The sequence below is a fragment of the Strix aluco genome, chromosome 3 (assembly GCF_031877795.1).
Source record: "Strix aluco isolate bStrAlu1 chromosome 3, bStrAlu1.hap1, whole genome shotgun sequence".
Taxonomy (NCBI): Eukaryota; Metazoa; Chordata; class Aves; order Strigiformes; family Strigidae; genus Strix; species Strix aluco.
Genome location: NC_133933.1, coordinates 110,733,150 through 110,758,366, shown reverse-complemented (window position 1 = coordinate 110,758,366; position 25,217 = coordinate 110,733,150). Strand labels below are relative to the sequence as shown.

The 25,217-nt window shown below is 41.4% G+C and overlaps 1 long non-coding RNA gene across 1 annotated transcript; it reads right to left on the bottom strand.

The window, feature by feature from the left end:
* Nucleotides 1-4,739: 4,739 nt before the first annotated feature.
* LOC141921867 (uncharacterized) lies at nt 4,740-15,137 on the bottom strand. The gene is made up of 2 exons (XR_012622805.1): nt 15,004-15,137; nt 4,740-4,973 (listed from the first exon to the last, which is right to left on the bottom strand). It is a non-coding gene; the product is annotated as an uncharacterized LOC141921867 (long non-coding RNA).
* Nucleotides 15,138-25,217: the final 10,080 nt, after the last annotated feature.

Sequence of the window (25,217 nt, the reverse complement as noted above, 5' to 3'; positions counted from 1 at the left end):
CTGAGCCTGCCCTGAGGCTCTTCTCATCCCTGAGTCCTGGTACACACTGGAGTTATATTCGGCCCTTGTGTCCTGTCTGTGATAGCCTCATAAAACTAACCAGGGATGTATGCCGGATTAAAAACAAGATCCCTTCTCTGCCTTACTGAATGTTGAAATTGGGCAGTGGACAATACCTGTAAATCTATGGATGCTAAACAAACACAGAAGTTATATGAGAGGTTGTAAATCAACAAGATTGTATTTACCAAGAGAGATTAGATATTTTAGGATTTCTTTTCTGAACTGAGTGAAATATAATTTTCATGTCCCCAAAGAGAACAAAAGAAAAATAAAAATAGCCCTCCTTTTTCCTAGCAAATACTTCTGGTTGAGCATTATCCATTACAAAGGTGAAAGAAACTCTGAAAGAAGCAAAATGGAAACATTCAGAGTACAGGCTTGGCGAACTAAATCTAACACTGACATTTAATTTTGTAGCATTTTTCAAACTATTCCAATTAAGGACCAAAGCCTGTGCCTTCAAGTGTGTGCTAACTGTGGATGTCCAAATAGAAACATTGGGGTTTGCTATTTTTAAGTTTTACTGTGTCCTCACAAATTAAAATAAATAAAATAACTGAAAACTTGAATACTTGTTGGCTGGGCACTGCAAAATGGAAATGGCAAAGATTAGTGAGAAGGCAAAGAGTAATGAATTCCACAAAACTTGTGACCCAAAGACCTGATTTTAGAAAGTGCTTCAACTTCCATAGACAGAAAAGCTTGTGTATTTTAACACATATCTCTGGTAACATGTAACTTCAGGGTCCTGCTCCAAGTTCCTACTATTTTAAACCCCATATCATATGACAGTGATACATAAAGATAGAAGTTACTGCGGGTGAAGTTCTGATATCAATGAAGTCCTGATCACTTTAGAAACCTTGAGAAAAACAGATCAAAATTCAATATGAAAATTCAAAATTTTTACTGTTCTGATTGTTACATATTATTTGTGCATGAAGTGCTGTCAGCTATTTCCCCTAGTTTTGACAAGATACTTCTTCAGCATCTAAGAAAAGTAAATTATAGTAAATTATAGTCTGAGCTGAATTTTAGTAACCACAGTTTCATGATTTTTCTGTTAAAATCTGTTCTCTTTCCCCTTGGCTTCACTCTGCTCCCTGTTGCTACAAACAGAATATCAGATCTTCTGAAAATGTGTTTAAATGGGATTTGGATAATTCACCTCCAAATGTTTGGCTGTGCTATGCTGATGATTATTTCATACTTTGACCCCTTGATCCAGAGCAATTATTCATATTTAGGGAAACATTTCAAACCAAGCAGCTGTTCACATTTCCTATGTAGATAAAGGAAGACCTTCGCTTTCTTTAACCATTCCTACTGGCTAATTTTTTGCTAGGGAGAGTAGTCTGAGGAAACGCAGGTATATTTTTTTTAACTTCAATTTTATACAAAACAAGTTTAATGTCTTATCCACAAATCAGTTTTGATTTATTCTAAGCATCCATAGAATGAGATGAATGTCTTCCACCTCAGTAACACAAGTTTAAATAAGCCATAAATCACTTTTTGTTGGAGTTTGGATACATAATAGGTCAAACTGTCTTAATGTTTGTGTCAGTCTGTCTTAAAAGCACTTACAAAAATCTGGAACCTTTATACCCACTCCTCCCATCCAAAAATCTATATTTACTCAATAACCTTTTGTTCTTCTATTTGTTGCTCACCCTTGTGAGACAAAACATACGCAATGTCTATTTTTAGCTTTGCCTTTGACAGAACTTGGTTTAAATCTGAAATGTTTAAATCAAGTCATGATGCCCATAGAAAGTCTTAAATGCAACAGTGAATCTAAGGGATTTTTGGAACTGAACAGTGAAAGAATGATTTGAACTTTTAGAGCATTTGGCAGTGTAAAGTCATTTTGATGGTTTTTGTCCATTGAAATACAAATATACACTTTCCAGAGTTTTGTTGCCTTATAATTTTTAGGAGATTTACTGGGTTAGGTAGCTGTGCAATAAAAATAAATGCCTGAGGTTAGTACTATTTATTTTTATTGTAAAACTGCTTTAACTGTATACAATTTTACCTCCAAAAGAGTCCTGATTGTTAGAGTCTGTGAGTTGATTCTTTTTTTTACAAAGAATATTTTCTTTCACACATTGTTAGTGTAATTAATATAAACATTTACTGTCTTGCTCCAGGGCTACAACATGCACCCCTAAACCTCAAAAACTCTTTTTGACCTCAACTGCATCTCTGGTAGACAAAGAATTGTGAACTTGGACCTTAGGGCAGGTTTTTAGGATCAGGTAGTCACCAGACAGCACAATAACTTCTGAAAATGTCTCTCTTTTGATTAAAAAAAAAAAAGTCATAATTGTTATGGTAAAAAGAAAAATCTGGATTTTATTTTATAAACAGTCTATTACAGACCAGCTCCAAATACACTTTAAGTATTCAGGTTGGGAAATCTCTGCCAACCTAGCACGTGGGGAAACAGAAGGAAGAAACTAGCTTGTTGGTAGGTAATAAACTTCCTCTTTTTTTCTCTAGAAGAAAGCTGTGGTTAAGTATCCAATAACTATGGATGTCCCACACAACTAGACAATAAGTCTTGAGGTATCTATATCTCAGGAGACACTGATTTTTTTTTAGTCTTTCTTGTTTTGATGGGGATCAGTGACAAGCAATGTGGCTAAGAGAATTACCTGTCCCTCTTGCCACTGAAACATGAATAAAGGGTCAGACTTTACTAATAAAGCTTCTCAATCACTGCGTAAAGATAAGGACAAAATAAAGCAATGAAGAGATTTTCTGATTGAATAAAGTTTCACTGGAAGAATTTAGAAACAGAGATTTTATCTGGCAAGTACTACACAGCCTGCATAGAGCTGATGGCTCCTGGGCCTTTGTCTCCTGCCCAGTGTGGCATTACTCTGTACCTAAGACCTTGGTCTGATATATGCCTGTTACAAGTGCACACATCTGTCATGCAAGTGGATCATCTGCTGCACAGCACATGCCTTGATGGATCTGTTATGTGCAGTTCAACTCAATAATATCCTAGTATTTCACAGAATCACAGAACAGTTGAGGTTGGAAGGGACCTCTGGAGGTCATCTAGTCCGACCCTTCTGCCACCTAGAGGTGGTTGCCCAGGATCATGTCCAGATGGCTTTTGAATATCTCCAAGGATGGAGGCTCCACAACTTCACTGGGCAACCTCTGTCAGTGCTGTCACCCTCACAGTAACAAAAAGTGTTTCCTGATGTTCAGAACCTCCTGTGTTTCAGTTTGTCCTCACTACTTCTGGTCCTGTCACTGAGTACCACTGAAAAGAGCCTGGCTCCATCATCTTTGCAACATCCGTTCAGGAATTTAGAGAAATTGATGAGATCCCCCCTTTTCTAGTTTGAACAGTCCCAGTCCTGTCAGCCTTTCCTCATAGGAGAGATGCTCTCTTAATCATCCTTGTGGCCTTTCATTGGATGCTCCTGTATGCCCAGGTCTCTCTTGTATGGGAGAGCCCAGAACTGGGTACAATACACTGAGTAGAGGGGAAGGATCACCTCCCACAACCTGCTGTCAATACTTTGTTTAATGCAGCCCACGATAGCATTAGCGTCTTTGCAGCAAGAGCACATTACTAGCTCACATCCAACTTGGTGCCCAGCAAGACTCTCGGGTCCTTTTTTAAAAAGCTGCTTTCCAGCTGGGTGGTCCTCAGCACATACTGATGCCTGGATTTGTTCTTCCCCAGGTGCAGGACTTTGCACTTCTCATGGCTGAACTTTATGAGGTTCCTGTCGGCCCATTTATCCAGCCTGTCGAGGTCCCTCTGGATGGCAGCACAACCCTCTGTTGTATCAACCAGCCCTTCCAGTTTTGTACCATCTGCAAACTTGCTGGGGGTACACTCTGCCCATAGTCTAGACCATCAATGAAGATGTTAAACAGGACTGGATCCAGTATTAATCCTCGCGGTACACCACTAGTTACTGGCCTCCAAATAGACTAGACTAGTTTCAATGATGTGACCCTTCCCTGTTAGCCAGGTGCATGTCATATCACATCACATTGCATCACATTGCACAGCCCTTTCTGCAGGTCCAAAACTGGGACGACCCTTGGGAATTCACAAGGTCCATCTTCCCTCTTTGTTTTTAAGCTGAGACAAAATTATTTCCTTCTAGAAGTGGTGCTCTCCAGCCATGTTTGGTGTAACACCTCCCATGAGTTGATGGCATTGGGAGCACACATGGCATGCAAGGAATCAAACTCAACCTGGCCAGGGCACGACAGGAGCGGAGGGAGGTGGGTGAGGCAGAGAAAAGACCCAACACTAAATGCCTTCAGGAACCCCAGTTCTTTACAAAGGGATCAGAGAGCAGGTAGCCTGCCTTTCTGGGAGGGGAGCAGAGGGAAGCCTAAAAATAATTCAGAAAAGAGCCCAAAACAAAGGAAACTCTGTTGCTCATTCCATACGAAATGGAAACAACTTCAGATTTTTTTTTAAATCAAAATGTCATTTCTTCATCAGTTGTCTTTTTAAGGTCACACCCTTCTCCTCCCCTGTTCTTGGCCTTCTCATACCATCATGCTTTGAGATCTTACCTTCTGTCAGTGTCAACATCACAATCCAGTCTTAGAGTTTTCCAGTAAATTGAAATAAGTAGAATTTGATATTAATATATTTCTAATATAAGAACAACCAAATAAGTATGTATTGTGAATACTATTTTTGTATTTAATAAAAAGTGATAGAATACACTTTTTTTACTCTCTCTGTCAAAATAGAGTACTTTATAATACATTTTTCTACATCAAAACTGATAGCACAGTCTGTTTTAAGTTGTACTTCTGTTTCACTCTGAAGAGATGACAGGCCATCATGCACACACAGAGCTTAGCCAGGATACAGTCTATCTTCAACATGAAAACTTCTCTAACATACAGCCCTAGAATTAAAAAATAAATAATTAAATTACACAGATAACACAGGTATAAAAATGAACTACAGATTAGGCTTTGTTGAACAAATTAATTTGTTTGCTTGTATCTGTCACTTATGTAGGATAAAATAAAAAGTAGCAAAATCACTTACTCTATTATGTCATTTCATTGCATTGCATTATAAAATGCCCTGTGCTGGTTTTTGAATAACATTTAATGTTGCATAATACCTTAATTACTTTTCAGAGAACATGGTATTTTTCAATTCAATAAAACCAATCATTTTGGTCCCATGCAAGGTCACAAAAGATCTAAAAAATTGATTTCAGGATAACTCAGACAGATTTTATTGAATCTGGCCCTCAGTTATATATCTATCATTGTTAAGGCAATAGCAGGGTCATGGTGTTGCCTGTGTAAGATCAATGGGTAAAACGAGCTCTTAGCAGCGATGGATTCTTCTCAGAGGTATGTCTAATATTTATCTGTTTCTGGTGGCACTCCAAATGCATTAGATATTTTCCAAAAAAGAAAGGCATCATTTCTGTTGCTGGACAGCTTCTTGCTAAAGTTCACTGGAACGAGGCAGGGCTAAGGGGAGGAGAGGGAAAAAAAGGCAGCCTAGCTGAGAAACAGAGTCAAGCAAACCTTGTGTCTTGCATTGATCCAGCTGGCTTCCAGGAAGGAAAAGCATGTTCACCACAGTAAGAAATTACCCCAGAAGGTCACAGAGGTGTTTATGTGAGAGCCAATGGCACATGTTAACTTGTGGATGATTAGTCAGCAGGCAGAAAATCCATGAAACATGTTGAAATCTCTAGTAGGATCTCCATCCTTGGAAATACTCAAAGTTTGACTGCATGTGACCCTGAGTGACATGATCTAATGCCAAATCTGGATCTTACTTAGAGTCCTGCAAGAGCTGGACCAAATGACCTGATGTGATCTCTTCACATCTTAAATTATTGTCTGATACTGTAAAAAGGGTAAGAGATGTTTAACACCTGGGTTAGTAAGCATTGCCTCACTGACAGAATTTTTATAGATCAGGAAAAAACATGGGTATTTATTCAGAGTTTATTAATATTATGAAAGGGCAGATGAAAACTCCCTCACGTATGATGGCCTGAAATTCCTGTTTCAGATATTTCCTTGGAAGGGAAGAGGTTTAGAAACCTGCATACCTTGAAACCTACCTCAGGAAAAGTCTGAAGGGTAAAACTGCTCTCAACTTAATCCTTGCATTTTCTGGTTTTGGTATTTTAAGCTAGACTCTTAAAAGTCAGAGTTTGAGGGTGACATTCTCAAAAGGAAATATAAATTAATGGTCTTATTACTCTTTTAACATGGACCCCCCCACACACACACACTTCTCACCTGATTGTACATTCTGGGATGAAAAGATGGAAGGCATCCCATCTTAGGTGCTTGCAGTTGCATGGGAGAAAGCTGGGCCTCTTTCGTAGTACTACTTGGGCATTTACACACATGCAAGAGGATAGGAGCTTTGTGTGAGTGAGTGGAGCTCATTGAGACCATGACAGGAGATTCTGTTCTGAAGACAAACTATTTGTCTTTTGGAGGACTCCCACAAAACCAGGTAAAACCCATGAAACTGTGGGATAACCCAACATGATGAAGCTCAGGTTGATGAATGAGTTTAAGAAGGGGTAGCCTCCATAACTGTGCTTCTGAGCTGCTACCCAGCTGTTTAGATACTTGCTGCCTGTTTTTTATCCACATCCCTGTAACCTTTTGCTCCTCAGCATGGGTGCATGGAGAGGCAATGCACTTTTTCTTCACTGGATGAAGCATAATCATACATCATGCCACTGTGAGAGATTCTTTGAAATGGCTTTAATTTATTCAGCCAGATCTCAAAACAAGATCACTAGGCACCCATTCAGTGCTCTGGACACCTCCATTACATGTTGAAAACCACAGTGCCTACTGCAACAGAGGTGAGCGCACTCAGCTCACACTCTCAAGCAGCAACATTAACACAGGGAGGTAAACACGCCAGGAGCCTTAAAGCTTGTGTGGTTTGTTAGTGAGGAAGGGGTGGTGCACAAGAGGAGGGGAGGGCATCTCAGAAGATGAAGACTCCTTGCAGTGATCATGCCAGAGACAGCTTTCCTCTGCTTTGTACTGCTGAAGCACCAGATGGAACAGCTCTGCTGATCTCAGCTGAGACAACCCAACAGCTGAGTTAAGGACTGGATCAGGAGCTGTTTAGGACTCCACAGCTTTAAGCTAATGCCCTGAATTCCACCAAAAAGATTATCGGAGGGTCCAGCCAGTCTCAGCACACCAGTCTCTATGTGCTGTCAGTGTGCAGCTCCACACTATAAGCAGCCCACAGCCTTTTGAGAGAGCACGAGCTTGCAGATGGTTACAAGGTGCTGACACCATGCTGAGCACATAGCAGCAACCTAAGCTTCAGTGTGATAAAAGAAAGATAACTGTGAAGGACCACAGAGGTCAGGAAAAGGGAATGATCTCATCAAGGGCTCATGGCAAAAACTTGCATCTGCTGGATCCTAACCTGACCGTGCTGAGGGACAGCCCAGGTCTGAGTTTCAAGGGGTGAAGTTGTGGTGCTCAAGACCTGGCTGCCAATACAAATTCCTCCTGCTGCCTCTGCCCAGCCTGCCTGTCCTACCACAGCTATGTCTGGACGGCAGCCTGGGGCAGGGATACCAGTCACACACGTACAGATCGTAGCTGGCTTTAAATGAGCAAGTTATCACACCAGCAGTGGTGTGGAAGGTGACTCTAAAGCAGAGGATACTAAGGCAGGCTACTGATAATACTGATTTTAAAAGGGGAAATTAATGGCTGAACCTGGTCTGTTTCCAGGCAAGCCCTAGAGTTACTTGGAAGCACAAATGCACATAATAAAATAATAAAAATTAAAAAAAAAAAAAAAAAAAAGGGAGGAATTAGAGGAAAAATAAATTTCTTTTATTTCCCATCCAATCAGCAAATACATCCATTTTGCACAGCCTGCTGGACTTCAGGCTGATACATCTAGAAAATCTGCATGTTACTTATCCTGTAAGATACAGACTGTCTGAGTTCATCTTTGAATGAATGCCCAAACCCATGCATGACTTTGAGGTATAATGGAAAGAAAGTTGAATCATTTTTTTTCAAACTGGTTTCCTCACTAGGAAAATATTCTTCTAGGTCACACAGTACTTATTTACTCAGTAAATACTATGACAGTGAGATTTACAACCACGTCATTAATAACACTCATTGACAAAGAACTTCCTCAAAACTCTTTCATCTCCAGACAAACGTGATATATGTGCAAAAGAGTGCAGTTATGAATTTACAGCTGAACACGTGCATTTAGAGCAGGGGGTGAGCAGGGAAAGGGGGAGGAAAACATGAAAAACAATGCTTGATCTTTTTTTCCCCCTATGATCAGTATTTGGGGCTGACTCATTTATTTTGAATAGTCTTTTACTTGTTTCATTGGTTGCTGAGGGCTCTTTTATTTCTTAAAGGATGAACTGGGAAGGGACTCCTCTTTTGGAAAACTTAGGCAATTCTTTACACTCAAATCTGCTGATAATAAATTAATTATTTTGTCTGTAATGAATGAACAAAGTGATAGTTCTCATTGGATTTGGTTAAGACCCATCTTAATAATTTTCCCCATTGTCTGAATGCATCCACTTCACATCTACCCTTCAGGAATTGTGAGGGGAAAAGGGAGACCTTGGTGGAAATAAATGCAGTTGCTTCAGTACACCTTTTTATTGAAGCTATTTTGTATTTCATGAGTCTCGTAATGGCTGTAGGATTTTATATTTATTGATACCAATTACACTTGGTCTTCTTTTTAATAAAACAATTTTCCACTCTAAAATGACCTAGTGTCCAAGGAGAAAGTTTTGTGGGTCCCACTTAACTTGGAGAAATTTTTCTCAGGAAAAGAAAACTTAACAAACCCATTTCTTTTCAAATACTGGATTTTTTTTTTTTTTACTTCATTGTTTAGATTTATTTTTTAATTTTATACCATATTTAAGTGTCTTTTACACTATACTTCATGTCACTTAATTCTGACATTACCAACAATTGCCTGAATTACCAACAATTGCCAGAACACATTTTACTTAGATTCTAAAGAAACATGGAATGCAACTTACATTTTCTGGCCATATTTAACACTAGATTTTTTTGCTATTATCTGCAGCTGCTGAATCTACTAGTTACTTTTACTCTGCAGGTTTATGCTGAACCTTTGAGTATTTCCTTACTAGCCCAGTTCCTGCAAATGAATATTAGAAAAAAAAAAATTTCCTCTAAAGGCAGGACCTGGATTTTTTATATAGTCAGTGCGGAGAAGGAGCTACTTAGACATCCACAAGGAGATTTTGTGTGCCTTTCTTTGGTGTCTAGCCTGAAGAAATGCAAGATTTGTGGAGATGGGTAATATCTTTTATGGGACCAATTCCAGAGGCTTTTGGAAGCCCCAGCCTCTTTCTTGATCACCTATATAGGGAATTTAGGTTTTATCTTTAGAGAATTGCCTCATTAGCATGTACAGTTTAAATGCAAACTGAGTTAAACAGCAAAGTCCCGACCAGTGGCTGCAGTAAAAACCTTGAAAACCTCCTCTGTGCACAGGAACTAAAGAGAAAGGCACAAATGGCTTTTAAAATAAATCCCAGTGTTGTGCCAGCTTCATAACTTCGAGGATCTGGCTCCTGCTGTTTCAATGCATGGGATACAAAAATTACTGAGCCAGGCATTTGCATCTTGCTGCCCGTCTGGCATTCCTTCAGCTTTGCTTCTAGTAAAGCCTGTCCCCCATTGCTGAAGAAGCTCTCGAGAAAGAAGGGCTTTTTAACACACCGCAGAGGTTGTGCTGCTGTCCAAACAGGCAAAAACATCTGCTGCAGCTCTGGCAGCAGACAGGTCATCTTGGACAGGGCACTTACAGTGCTCCAGGACCTGCAGCTCATCCCCGGCTCTGCTTTTGCAGTGCTGGTGGCTGGGAGATGAGCTGCTCCTGGGCCACAGCACCACACCTGCCCAGCTGGGAGGGGGGTCCAAGGATGTGGGTCCTCTCCCGAGCCATGGAGAGAGATGATGTGAAGCCAGCAGCGTGCATCTGGCTGATGGGGAAAGTAGGAGGCTCAAGCAGGGAGCACAGGCAGTGGGGAAAGGGCTGCAGGAGCAGAAAGTCACTGCAGTCTGGTGATGGAGACAGCCTTGGCTGGGACAAGGGGGTTTGTGCCCCCTGCCATAGACATGTGATACAGCCAGAGTGGCACCTACGGCTGTGTAGTGCATTCAACTTGAGGAACAATTATTCAAACTGTATCTGTGTTTGAGGCTGTTTTGCTGATTAGGGATACCAATTAAACTCGGACACCAGAGTGAAAAGAGTAGGCATACTTTACTAGTGATAACCAAGTAATGTAACAGAAAACATGCAGTAAGAAGAAGCAGAACAGTGCACTTAAAGCAACAAACAGGAAAATACGGGGTAATGCATCAAATCATTACTACCCGAGAGAGAGAGAATAGTAATTAAGAGAAATACATCACCACTTGCATATATTATCATCATCATCCAGATCCGCAGACGCTGGGGAGCCCCGGTTACAGCGAGGATTTGGAGAGCCTGTCCCGGCAAGTGGGAAATCCTACACGGTGCGACCACCCATAGGTGAGGCATCCAAAGTCACTGTGAGCAGGTCCAGCCTTATATACCAGAGATCAACAAGCCAGAATAGCTGGCACCTTTGTTTTGAGCGGAAAGTTTTTGGTTTCATTCTTCTGTTGGATTCCACCCAAAGCCTGGCCAGGGCTCGGGGGGGGAACCAAGGGAGTTTCTAACAAGGCCAAATACTTGGGTTCTCAGCCTTGAACAAGGCTGCGAAAGGAAAGTGGGATACATTCTCTCCCCTCTACTGATAATATTTTGTCTTTCACTAGCGAGTTTACATATTTTACTAATGACTACATGCTAAGTTAGCAGCTTCAGCTTGGGGCCTGTTGTTCAGGCTGCAGTATTTCAATGCTTTAGCACTTTTTACACCAGTATAAATAGGTTGTTATAACTTAATACAATACCTACTAGCACAATGGTTATCAGTTATAAAATATACAGGATTCATCTATAGGTCAACTCTGACTTAAGCCTGTTGTCTAAGCCTTAGCACTTCAGAGGCCCTACAGGTGTCCAGTGTGGTGCACGCGTACAGAAAGAGGCGACACCAGCCCCAAAGAGTCACAAAATAAGTAGTCAGGCTACATGGGGCACGATGGAAAAGAGAGGTGGGAAGGGGAACAAGAAATGTCCAGAGTGATATATCTGGAGGCAGAGTAGAGACAGGGGGGGTGGGATCCAGATCTTCTAATTATGTTTAGTGATAATGTTCTCTGGAAAATAAAAATGAGAAGTGATACCAAGGTAATGACTATTGATGCTGATCTATGTCAGAAAAACTGATGTAAGTCACCAGCATAATAGCACAGACACATAAGAACTCCTGCGGTATTATTCTGCACAGAGACCTATAGAGTTTGTATACATGAATAGCTGCAGATTTATCAGACCTGGGTGAGGACAGATGTGCCAGGGCAAGGCTGGTGCAGCCTCGGCGCTGGCAGGCAGGCACAGCCAGGCATCCCACTGTCCCTTCCTGGGGCAATGTTCTGGGAAAACCACTAGATGTAGATACAGCGTTAGACTGCCACTGGTCCAGGAAAATGTGGTATCTGTCTTCAAGGGAAAATTACCTTTCAGTGCCATGAGAGGGGGCAGGTGCTTCTAAACAGAAATTAAAAACCTTTTAAGGATTATACTGATCTTCATAACAATGACAACAAGCAGCGTGTTGGTTAAGGGTTTTCTAATAATGTCTTATTTAGTCGATTTTTTTTTAAAAAAAAAGCATCCTTTGCTCTGTACATTATGACTAAGTGCCACCAAATACCGCATTATCTTCCTAAGATTACCCCCATTCACCCTCTAAAGCCCCCCCTTCCTTGCAGCATGGTCACTGAGCTCACTAGGACAGCACTCGGGGCTCTTCATGCTGCAGGAAACATTAGCGTGCTCTTGGGTGAGAGCAAAATATTGAGAAATAAATGGTAGGTAAATAATAGTTCTGTCCCAAGGTAATGAGGCTCTTTTTCTGAATGTAGATGAGGAATTCATCAAAAGGAGAAAGCTAATGTAAACTCCTAAATGTTTAAATCATCTAAATGGTACATGAGAAACACTGCCTGGTTATACTCTGCCTCGGGCAGTAGGTCAGAGCATCAGTTAATATAAATCCATCAGAGCTACAGCAACGTACAGCAGCACCAGACTGAGGCAGCAGGTCTGTTTGCCTAGGGCTGGCATTGCCAAGGAAAATGTCCCATAGAAAGAGCATCATGCTTGCAGCAGGTCAGGTAAAAGGAACAAAAGGTATTGCCAAGGGCTTGTTAGAGCCAGGTCCACTTTCTCTCTGTCAGGAAGGCACTCGCTATTCATATTCCCCATTTATTTTCCAATGTGATACAAAGTTAGGGTAGCAGGTTTACCCTGCAGCACTTTCCTAGTGTCTGAAGAATAGCAGAAAACAACATCTAGAGGGGAATAAAAAAATAAAATCATTGGCCAACTGGTAATTTTCTTAAAGGTAAGAGAGTGAGCAAAGAGGAGAGGTTGCCTGCAGGCTCACAATGCTTGTGAGAAATGGAGCGTTCAGGGAGGCTCAGAATGAAGAAAATTGGTAATTTTCAAAGGCAAACATCAGATCCAACGGATAACAATGAAGCATCAAACCAAAATGCAATTCAAATAGAATCCAATAAATAGCTATTGAAAGATGTTTCACAGTTTCCTTATCCCTGACAACACTTGGTGTCACAGGCAGTCCCATCCTATTCCTGAACACAGGTATCACAGTATCCGCACCACCAGCTCAAATAGGGCCAGGAGGCAGGTCTGAGCACTGGCTCACTGATTATCCAGGCTGTTTAACGGTTAACATGCTTCCAGGCAGGGTTTTGGTGCATGCCAGCTAGAACTTTCCTAAATCTTGCTTGAGCAAGGCTTGGAAGAGGGCACTTGTGAGGGCCCGTTCCCAGCAGACAGCATGACTGTGATTGCATCAGGCTGGCTCCCTCTACTCCAACCTCTGCCCGGGCTTTGCACCCACAAATACATCCACACGCCAGCACGCTGCACTGCACATTTTGCAAAACTAACTGTCGCCCTCCTACCACAGGAAAAAAAAACCGTAGTTGAGAAAATCCTCACATTTTTCAGGAATTTTTAGCTGGGAAAAAATCCTCCCACAGAATAATAATGATGTCACAGGGGCACAAGATGAGGTGCTGAGGAGATGCAGGTCAAACACTATGTAAAGTGCCTGAGTTGCCTCTCAATCTCTGGGCCAAGGACTGGTTTCCAAACCTGTTTTAATTTGCAGTATGGGCAGAGCCTTAAATACCAGTGAAGAAATGTGTCGTTGCTCTGTTGTCCTGACTGAAATAAAACTACACACATGAATAAACTGAGCTCTATGTCACAGACTACAAAGCAGGGAAAAGAGTCTGGATTTGGGTACCTAGGGCAAGGCTCTGCATTGCACACATTGGAGGCCATCATCTCTCTGAGATGAATGAGCTGCAAAAGCCAGCTGGCTTTTTCTCAATAAATGATTTTGGCAAGAATGACTTTTTTATTGAACAACACTCTTAGCAACACACTAATAAGATTTTTCTTATTTTGTGAAAGTGTTGAGCTGCTTAATTGTTTTTCATCCAATATTTTGACATAAATAGCTACTAAAATGTTTACATGCTAAAATCTCAGTCTCTGATAAATCAATGGAAAAGACATTAAGAAACACTGTGACAACATCTTCACAAGAAAGCACAAAGAATAATAACAACAATTAATGACAACTTAAGAGAAATCAGAGAACATAATTAGTTTTGGAACGTTTGGAATTTTAACTTAACTTCTACAACAATGTCACTTTTTGACCAGCTTTTCTCTGACCTGCTCTCAGGAGTTATCCACATGCTCAGTGTTTGTTGTTCCCTTCAAAGATTACAATCTCATTCAAGCAGAGACTCATCTTTTTACATGTTTGCAAAGCATTTGCACAACTTTGAATGTCACTGAAGTTAGAAGCAACAGACCCATCAACACAAAGATTGTGCAGAAGATATAAAGAAAAAAATCGGTCTTCAAACTGCATGTGAGTGAAAATATATGTTTCCAAAAACGAAAGAGAAAGATGGATAATACAATCCAAGATCCACATAAAGATACAACCTAGTGCCTTGGCAAGCTTCGGGCCAGCTGTGTGGAGAAATACACAAGCACATTATGTCTATGTCTATACTTGTGTGGCAGCAGTATGCGTGTACAGCCCTGAGCTAGCCTTCTTCTGCTTAGTGTGGGCACACAACAGTAAGGAGGTGGCCAGGCTGGCTGTGCAGGCTCGCTATGGGGTCCTCAAATGACTAACATAACCTAGAGCTCCTGCCACTGTGTCTTTCTTGTTCTCACTGACTGGGCTAAGCCATTTAAGTCACAACACCACATGAGGTTTTCTCACTGCAAAAACATAAAGACATTCCCTGTTATAATGTACTTATTGCAGGAAGTTTTGACCTGGACGTGAACTTTAGGTGGTAGCTAAGGAAAGGACGTTCACATACACAAAAACATATGGGACATTTGTGAACCTGGTTTTGCCTTTCCTGAAATGTTTCAGGGGTCCAAAAGTAAGAAAGGTTAAAACCACTGGTAAGAGGGTACATTTATATGGCTCAGTGCTGTGGCATGTAAAGCTATCAAAGAACTAGCCAAGAAGCCCTAAGCTGTATTAATGTCATACTTCACTTGGACTAATACACCATATAACTCATAGCAGCTGGAGGGCAATTCGGGTGTCTTGGTGCGCTGCTGTAACCTGCCAGGCAGACATATGCTACTATTTAAATGGGGAAGGATTGGAGGAAGGAAGTTATGTGATTTAGTGGAGAGCAGAAAAATACCTGTGGTGGATCCAGTCTCCCAAACAGCATCCCAATGACCCATGCACTTACACACCCCATCCTCCCTGTGCATCTGTGTAACATGCAGAGGCAGGAGGAGGGGGTCACCAAAGCACCCAGCGAAGATGAACAGTATGTTGATACCTGCAAATTAAACAATGGATACTGGAAAACAATGCTTACTATTTGGTGACAATCTCCTCAATGCTCTGAACCCCTTCACAGACATCATCCCCAGCCTGACCTTTTAAACCTGATGGTAGGACAGATAATGTCATTACTTCATGTTGCTAATGAGATCCAGCACATACAGATCCCTCAGTATGTGCTGGGAAAAAAGTCCTACCCTTCCTGATCATCAGATATGTTGATGTCTTATCTGCTCCTCTCAGCAGAAAGCATCCAAATGTCATTAAAGCCTGTCCTTATTGTCCAGGGACAGCCGTCTAATGCAGCAGGTCACAGGGACAGAGGGAGATTTTAGACATTGCCAGGTGAACCACTGAAACAGCACCAGGCAGCAGGAGACAAATTTCAACTTGTGACATAAGATGTACAAAATGGGAGATAGTTACTGGGTTTACTGAGACAAAGAGGACAGATACAAGTGATAAAACTAATGGTTTCAGCAGAAAATATGGAGCAAAAGACCAGAGGTCCCTTGGTTAGGGCCACTGGAGCAGAGGTGTTTGCAGCTGGTGGGTGCAGCGTTCTCCAACCCCTGACTCAGGGCAAGGACCCAGGGTTAAAACAAGTTTATTGAGGTGAGGGTATGGGTTAAACATCCTTCCACACTTACACAGCAGGACTGACTGCATTTTAAGTATGGAGTTTTTTTATTAGCTAAGCAGCTGCCAGAGCCACTGCCCCCATTACCATCACTGCCTCCATAGTGCAGGGTGTCACAGCACCCTGTGCTTGAGCTGCCTCTCCTGCCCCACTGGTGGGACCAGACTTGCCCATGCCTAATGGCACTCCCTGATGCACAGCGTGGTCCCCACTGCAGCCTGGTCACAGGAGACTCACAGCACTGGGAGCGAGTGGGAGGAGCTGCTGCCTTCTGCTGTGCCAGGCACAAACATGATGTGTGGGGTGAGCTGTAGCGAAACCATGAAGCTGCTGGCAGACACCTGAATGCCACAAAGTGCCTCCTCACCCTGTGCCCCGGGACACCTGCCTGCACCTTGTCACTGCCTCACATTTCAGAGAAACAATTTCTAGTTTGTTTCCTTTCCGCATGTCACAGCCTTCTCATCCCAGGAGCTTCATTTCTACAAGCAACGACATTTGAACATGCATTCATACTCCCAAGTTCAGTAAGCTGAAGGAACGACCTATCTTTGGGCTGAGGTTTTTTTTCTTTTTTGGAAATTTCACAGTGCTCTTCTGAGTGTGGGTGCCTTTCAAAAGCATGAACCCTTGAGTGCAAAGAACTGGATTATATCCACTGTAACCTGCCATCGCTAAGTGCAGTTGACTTCTTCCACTCACTCCAACTTCAAAACACACATCCTGTTACTCGGTATTAAATTTTTTTTGGCACACAGTGTATAACATACGTGGTATATAGATTAAAAAAAAAAAATGCATTCAGCTTTTCCTGGAGAGGCTTCACATGTGATGAGCTTGTCACATGTCAGTTATTTAAAATAAACCAAACAAACGAGCACCAAGGTGGAAGAAAAATGACTCAATACAGGACCTCACAAATTTGTGACTGAAAGTTGTAGCTCTTGCAGAATGTTTAGCCCCAGTACGGAGGAGATGCCATTTCAGCATCCTCCCAGTGTGTCCATGCACAGAGAGCCAGAGCCCCGCAGCCCTCCCACAAGTGCTGGGACCTTCCCTCCACACCTCCACTGCTGCCTCTGATTATTCTTCTTCTTCCCTGACATGTACCCTCCTCACTCTTCTTCATGCTGTCATTATTTTTTGCCCTTTCCTTCCTGACCTTTGCCCCCATGATGTACTCTCCTAATTAGCACTTCCTTTTCTGATCTCTGCTGCATTCAGCAGACGGAAGAATGATGGGTGGGAAAACCCTACGAGCAGAGGGGAGCGACTGTGGACCAACTGCTACTGCAGAAGCCATCAGGTCTCGCAAGCTGCCTCTGCCAGTTTAATGGGATCTTTGAATCAAATACAGACAGGACCTCCTAGAATCCTGTTTGCAGGTCAGACTCATCATGCAAGTTAAAGATGCTGTTTTGTCAAGTCATGCAGTTTCCTGAGTGATGCTAACAGACATCAGTTGCGGGGAGTGGGGACCAGGGTCCTGAAGGCTGACACTGTTTGCCATTAGTCAACAAGGTGGTGGGAACCACCAGGAATTGCCACCACTGTAAAAAACATCACCAGAACAAACAACCCCCCCAGAATTGTTGCTCACCTTGCTCAGAAGAGTTGAGAACACACTGGTGGATATAAAGAGAAAATAAACAAGATTTTAAATCAGACTCATCATTCTTCTGCCAAAAACTCTGCTTGACATGTACTGCTTAATGTGTGTGCATTTTCCTTTAGATGAATGTGGCCATAAGCTCCTTAAAATGTTCCTGCATAAAATGAAAGCATAATATGCAATACAGCATGCTGAAGATGTATTGAAGATATTTACTACATTCTACTTATGAAGATAGTGTTTGTTTAACTACCTTATTCACAATAATTAACTGTTGCTATTGCTATTCTTTTTAGAACCAATTAAAAGTTGTTCTGTACTTCTTTACCAAGATATTTTAAGCCACTCAGTGCTTAATACAAGTCTGTAACCTGCAGGCTCAAGTCTTGTGGAGACCCATGCACATGAATAATTCATAAACCGAGGAACAGTGGCTATTAACATAAGTAAAACTACTCAAAAAAGAAAAGTAGCTCACGCTTGAATTCTTTGCAGGAATTGACCTTAATTTGCTCTTCAGATCTAGACTGCCCTATTAGGAGGCTTTCTTGTCTGGTTTTTATTTATTTTATATAGGTAGGAAACACAGATAAAAACAGTCTCCAAACTCTAAATCTTCTAAGTTAGACTGAACTTTCATGAAGGTTGTAATGCTGTGAACAGCATCATAAACCAAAGGGTTCCTCTATCTCCCTCACTGCCTCAATGCTCAATAGTTTCTGTATGACCGTGAGGAGGCAGATGAGATGACTCAAATGCCATAAACGTTTACAAGACAGTTCTGTGAAGCCTTAAAAGCAGGCACTGATGTCAGTGAGGCTCAGCTGTCATCCAGTGCATTTGAATTTGTAGTGCAAAAAGCAAATCCCTGATATGTAATTATTGCATTCCTTGATTTTCCTTAAACAGAGAAAGCAGAGAAAATTTTAAAGAGCAATGAAATTGAACTCAGCTGTCACATTCACAAAGTGCCATACATTCATCTTGCTGTTAAAAACTGTAGGGAAAAATCTGATAAGAGCAAAGCTATCCCTGCTTACAAAGTAAACAGTGAAATACAAACTAGATTACTTGTCGTACCAGGAGCATGCCACTTTTTTCAGGGTGTTCAGCCTGATTATGAGTTCTGGCCATTTTATTCCAGAAAACTTCCACCAATCTCACTGGCCTCAAGTTGTAGTAGAAGTAATGGTATGCAGCCTAAGGTCTCTTTTACTTGCTATGTGGTAGAGAACTGTAGAAAAAGGATGGGTCTTGTTCTCAGAATTAAAAATTTGCCAGTTGTAGTTGTGAGTTGCACGTTTTTAAGAAAAATCAGAATCAAACCAATTTTGAAACTTTTTTTTTTTTTTTTTTTTTTGAGTCATCCACCATCCTATTACCATGTGAGGTGGCTGTAGGACCAGAGAGCAAGACTCACTGCAGTTACTGACTGCAGCATGAACACTCACTCCCTTCTCTGGGAGCTGGCAGTTCATTAGCAGCCAGTTTATCAACTCCCCCTTACCACAGGCTTGTGAGTCCTCTGAATTTTTCATAAACTATTCCCCTTAAGACAGCAAACCCATAATTTTTTCTACAGAAGCAACAGGACATAGGATTCAAGGGATGAAAACTGAATTTTGGACTTTGATCAATGTCTTTGGTGTAGTTTAAGAAATTTCATGGATTGAGATGCATTTCTGCACTTCCACCCCAAAATTCCCTCAGTTTCAGATAGGGAAGATTGTTCCTCGCTATCCTCTCTGGGATGCCCCTCAACTGAGGACACATTTTCAATAAAGAAGGTGCAGAGTTGCCCAACTATCAATAGCTCCATGCATGATTTTGCATCTTCACCTGGGTTGCATGGACAAAGCAGTGTCTGTGTCACCTCCTTCAGATTAACAAAACCAAATTGTTTTTTTCTCTATTGTCTCAGGAAACATTTGTAAACATTGCAGCACACAGGAATGTAGCCTGGGTTTCGTCTGTACCTTATCGAGATGTCCTGTCCAGCTCTTGTGACGGCTGTCCAGTCACTCTCTGTCTTGCATCCCTGGCCGTATGGCGGTCCCACTCAGTAGAACGGGTGGAGGGGGGCAGGTCTCCTCCTGCACACCCTGTTTCATGTCAACATCTTCACTTTATGGAAGCTGCATTTAGTCCACAAGGCTTAGCAGTCCCTACCCACCGCTAACATCCAGTAGACTCTGCTAAATCAATCTTTATTTTTTTGTTACAAAGTTTTGAGTAAGGGCTTAGGAAAACAAGTTTGGAAAGACATTTAAAAGAAAACCTCAACATTTACACAGAGACAAGACTCAATGTATTTCAAGGTACCTTAGCCAAACCACTGCTCCTCAGATGCTGATGGGTTTGGATAAATGAAGAAGCCATCCTCCAGTGTCACCAGGCTCTTTCATTGCCATTTCAGCTCTTCAGGACTTCCTTCTTCTTTCATGGAACCAGCCTGGCTTGACTCAAAGTAAAGGCACCACTGGTGATGTGTGCCTCAATGCTTAATCATGTTTCATAACAATTTTTTTTTCCTTCAATTCACATGGCCTGATAACAGTTATGTTTCTGAGGCTAATAGCCATTGTGCTGTGTTCTCCACAGTCTGTAGTACTGTCAGGTTTTCACAGAGATACACAAAATCTTTTTTCAGTATTATTAGAAGGATATAAAAATAAAATCTAGTCCAGGTGCATTTCTGAGTCAAGCTAACCGGTATCATATTGAGCTTGTCTTGAATCATACCAAACCTCAGCCTTTGGAGTCTGAATCCCAAGGGGATGAGAAAGTGCCCATGGGGAAACCCTGATTCAGGCACCCAATCACTTATGGTATCCCTGCCCCAAAAGCAGTGGTTCTAGATGGCTATATACTTTCCACATTGGTTCAAAGGCCTTTTATCATGTGTTATAAATGCATCCTCAACACCCAGTTTAGCTAACTGGGAACATATTGCTGGAGCCAGATAGGTCTGATGGTTAAGGAAGATAAGATCTTACAGCCCCTGACTTAACAGGTCCCTGTGACCTTGCTATCAGCTTGCTCAGTGCTCTTCTAGTGCAAAACTGACCTTTTGAAACTTCCCTCTCCCTTCATGCTATGCTCCCTTGTACTTCAATCAGCACAGCTGCATGACAAGGAACAAGTGGGGCAGCCTTGTAAAGCATGAACCATCAGAGCATAGGTACCTTGAATAAACAAACTGCAAGGAAAGAAACAAATACTGACTGACTTCTCTTGATGAAAGGGGTATGTCCTGACAGCCTGTTTGTCTCGCAGCTCCAGAGGGATTAGCATGATGTTTACCTGCTCTTTCCCAGCCTGGGCAAGCCCTTGATCTTGCTAATGTGTACACGAGTTTTTGACAGTTGCCATAGCAAAACAGGAACCTTCCCTTCTCTCTCCTTATTTGTAACCTTTGAGGACTAAACAGCCAAGCTTTCTGATAGTATCAAAAATGCAGTTTATTTTAAATTAACTTCCAGGGCAAAAAGGGCTACTTTCAAATGATCAGTCACTGGCCAAGTTGGATATTCCTCCATGAGAAAGCTTCAGCTTTCTTTCGAGGGAGGAAAGGGCCCTTCTGCTCCCAGAGAGCAAGGAACTGGTGGGCTTTTGGGGAGGTTCATGGAAGGAGAAGGAGCAGGAAGGTGACACCGCTGTGCTTGCACCTGCACCAGAGGAACAGGGAAACACTTCCCTCTCCTGTGGGACTCTGGGTACTAGTTCACTATTATTTCATGCATGGCATTTAATACTTGTCTTCTGGTAGTGACTAATGCTCCATTGTGTCCCTGGTCACTTTGTGTAAAGTGATATTTAACCACAATAAAAGCAAGATGCTGCCAAGAACATGCAATGGGGGTTTGCAGAACAAAGTTAGGAAAGTTTCCCATGGTATCACGGCTAGAATAAGGGCGTACCTACAGCATCAAACAATGCACTGTGTATGTCACAGCAAGGGCCCATAGCACTGATGCCTGCATAATCCTTTTTCTTCTTCATTTTATCTTCACTATGCCCATCTTCATATACTTGAATAGGCATATATTAAATAGTATTTATATGGGTTAAGTAGCAGAACTAATACCAGCTGATGTGATGGTTCAGCAGTGAGTCATGTACCATGGTTGAATGCCTTCCCCAAGTTCACACCACCAACAGCATCCTAGTGTATGGGTAGCACATTCACTATGTGAAAGCAGGTAGCAGCCTGAAGAACCCTCCAGAACTGTGTGGTGCTCCTTTCCCTCACTGCGGGATGTGACCAGTGCTTACCACACAGGTGCTGGCATGTCCACTGTCAGAAAACTAAAACCAAGGAATCAAATAGACCTTTGCTACCATTTCCACAGTTTGTGAAATGCTGATCATAAAGAATAAATAATGCAAAAAATTAAATAATTAAAAAAATCCCCATCTGCTATCTCCAGTAAATGGTGCTGTTGTTTAAATAAAGGCAATGCTGAAAGAGGAAACAGAACATTGCCAGTGGTAATAGCCCATGTTTTTAATGGCTCCACTCATCTGGGTCTTATTCTAGCTTGGCACCGTTGGTGTGACTTTACTTCTCAAACACTAGCGTCAGCACTTAAATTTATCCGGCTCTGAGTTCTGTGCGTTGAGATAAACTCAGCCTACCCAAAGCGGCAACATTAACAGCATTGGACCCTCAAATAGAATTGGCAACTCCTTTGCAGTGCTAAATAAAGTAACAACAGAAAATCCACACTGTGGCTGGTCACTCCCCATGCAAAGAAATTGAATTCCCACAGGCCCCTTTGCAGGTCCTAAAAGGTTTGGTGAATGGGAAACAGCAAGACATGTCCTTTTTCTGTCACAGCTAAAAGCCATGTCCTGGTTTAACCCCTCGCTACCCCTTCATTCCCATTAAAAATTCTGGTATTAGTTTTCTTAATTTGGAAGGCGAGGAGGTGGAATAGAGACCAGAATTGTTTCTGTTCCCAGTCTTTGATTTACCTCCTTATGTCATTGGTGCTTCTTCCCTGGCTTTGCACAATGGGGTTAAAAGTCTAAATGAGTAGGAAGCCCAATACTGGCTGTTCTGTGACTTGTCCAAAGGTACAAGCTGAGATTGAGACTGGGTATTGCTCAATGCCCTTGGTGATTTGGACGGTAAAATCACTGGCCCATTTTTATTTTTCAGGTTATTATTTTACTCAAAGGTTTTTATGTTTGTTTGTTTATCACATTAAAAATGAATGTATAGAAATCATATGCTACAAAACAGGAAGGAGAGATGCATTATATTCACACAGGTAAAAGGAGAAAGAGGATTTCCCCTTTTCCTTTGGATTCCTAGAGCTCTACCTTTCTTCAAGGAATTGCCCGATCTAGCCTATGTCAACCATAGAATGCATGGCAATATTCAGTCCACCTCACCTGGAATAACCATAGGTATCCTATAAATACTTTGCGAAGCAGCAAGCACCAAAACTGCCCAAGCCACCTCTTCACAAGTTGTCTTATCACTGCCTGGGGCCCTGATACCTAAAGAAATGAACTACCTATTTAAATGGCACAATGATCTTGCAAAAGTTGGCTAGCAAGTTGTCACCATATAAATCTGGATTCATATTCTTATAGCTGGTTCAATAACACTGGTCTCACTTAAAACTGGCACTATCATACTACCTATTTTCTATAGTACTTGATTAAATTTGTTTCTTTTCTTTTTTGTGAGATATTCACAAAGGACTGCTGTTTCCTCTCAGTCTGACTTTTGTCTAGGTGCCAGATAACTTACACAAACTAACCTGTTCGTGAACTGTTGATTTAGACTGGCAAACTAAGCTGCATGGCCTGGCTCCAAACTGCTGATTGGAAACTTCTCATACAAGGCTCCTGTGACAATTAACAAATAGTACGCTGAGGTTCATGTGCGTACTCTCAGACAATGTCCGGTATCTCATTTCATGACTGCAGAGTGAGCTTGATGCTTGGCCCTTCCAGTACTATGTAGGCTGTGCCAGCGTGGCCATTGTGAAAGTACAGCTTGTACTTGCCAAAACTGGTTTTATAGCTAACTTCTACAGCTCACTCTAAAATAAACTACAAGTACACAACTTGTCTGCCTTTTCCAACTTTGCCTTTTGCCAGCATAATTTTTTTTGACCTGAAGGATCATACCCTCTAAGAGACAATAGTGAAGCAACATTTCTGGTATAGACAGGGTTAGAAAACTCATTTACTAACAGACATTCGTACCTTGGCTGGCTTTAATGAAGTGACATGTCAAAACAATAAATATTAAAAGCTAGCACAAGGGCTGATGGTAGAAGAAAGTTTTTTCATTAGAAAGCATCAAAAAGCACTTGTAGAGAAAGGCCTTATCGAAGTCTGTGTGTGAGGTCTGTGCGTGACTATGAATTTTAATTTATTAACTAAAGGGAGAAGATTGGTAGAGGCTCTTGGAGACCTTTTTTATTGATCAGAAAGAAGAAAAAAAGGAAGGAAAGTAAGGACATACTAATGGGTAATGAAACACCAGAAGCGGGAAAAAGAATGATTCTTGTAAAAGCCATCAGATAGAAGGTATAGTTAATGAGTTTCCATTTAGGAGACTAGAAGATACCAGTGAGAAACAACTGAGAAATTGATGTACAAGAAGTTCAAGGAGTCCAGACAAGAAAATCTGGGAATTGGAAGTACTGTGCAGAATATAAAAATAAATACTGTAGAGAAAACTGAAACACAGTCAAATAGCAATCAAGATTTGATCTCTGGTATTGAAGCATTTATGCTAATGAGAAAAGAGCAATAAATAGCAGACTGCTGTAATCTCTTCAGTACTGGTGATGGTATAGAAAAAGATTCCTTAAGATTACTAGAAAAAATATTAACGATACAGGAAGATAAATATTACAAAAGACAATATCATTAAGGAAGGTTTTCAGTTCCCAGAAATCAATTAGAGATGAAGATCAAATATCTGGTTTGATAGCCAAGAAATTTTTTCATCAGTTTGCAACTGAGAGACAAATTCCTGAACAAAGAAGGTATCTGTATCTGGTCTTGTTAGAACATGAGGCTATTGTAAAAGTGCTGGCCACAGAAGGTAGCCTTGTTTCACATAGGGTTAAATTAACTGGAAGGATCAACAAAGAGAGCCTGTATTAAAGGTTTTCCAGTTTCAGAAGGGATACAGGAAGAGCTAATGAGTGAAGTCACTAGCACTGAGGAGTTCAGAAACTTGAATGAGAGAAAAAAGTGCTACTAGAGCTTCATACCAAGAAAAGGAGAAAAACTTGAAGAAGGATCCTAAAAATGTTTAGGTAAATAGCCACATAAAAATTATGCTGGGAATAGGTAAAAAAACTAACACAGGGGAAAAAGAGCTTTTCCAAAAATCAAGGTTCCTCAGAGATCAATTCTAAAAGCCTAATCTGTAGCTCTATATAGCTATTCTGCATCTCCCATCCCTGTATTATATGAAGTCTACAGGTACCTTCAAAATTCACTGTGATCTTTAATGCATTTAATGGATATTCTGTTATTCTCTTTTCCTGGATTACAGAAAATTTTGCTGGGTGCCTCAGTACGTTTTAGACTCCTTTTCATCTTACAATACTTACTCAAAATGTTTGAGATGTTCCTGTAGCTTCACTTCACCTCTTTCATCTCACAGATCTTGGACAGAGCTCACACCCACTAACAGAGATTATGCTAGAGTTTACTTTGGTTTACAGTTTATCTCAGCTGTCTTTAACAAGGCCTTCTCCACCAATCAACTGGGAGGAGGGCAGCCAGTTGAAAGGGTGCAGAACCCAACCCAGCCACAAGCTCAGGTGGGACT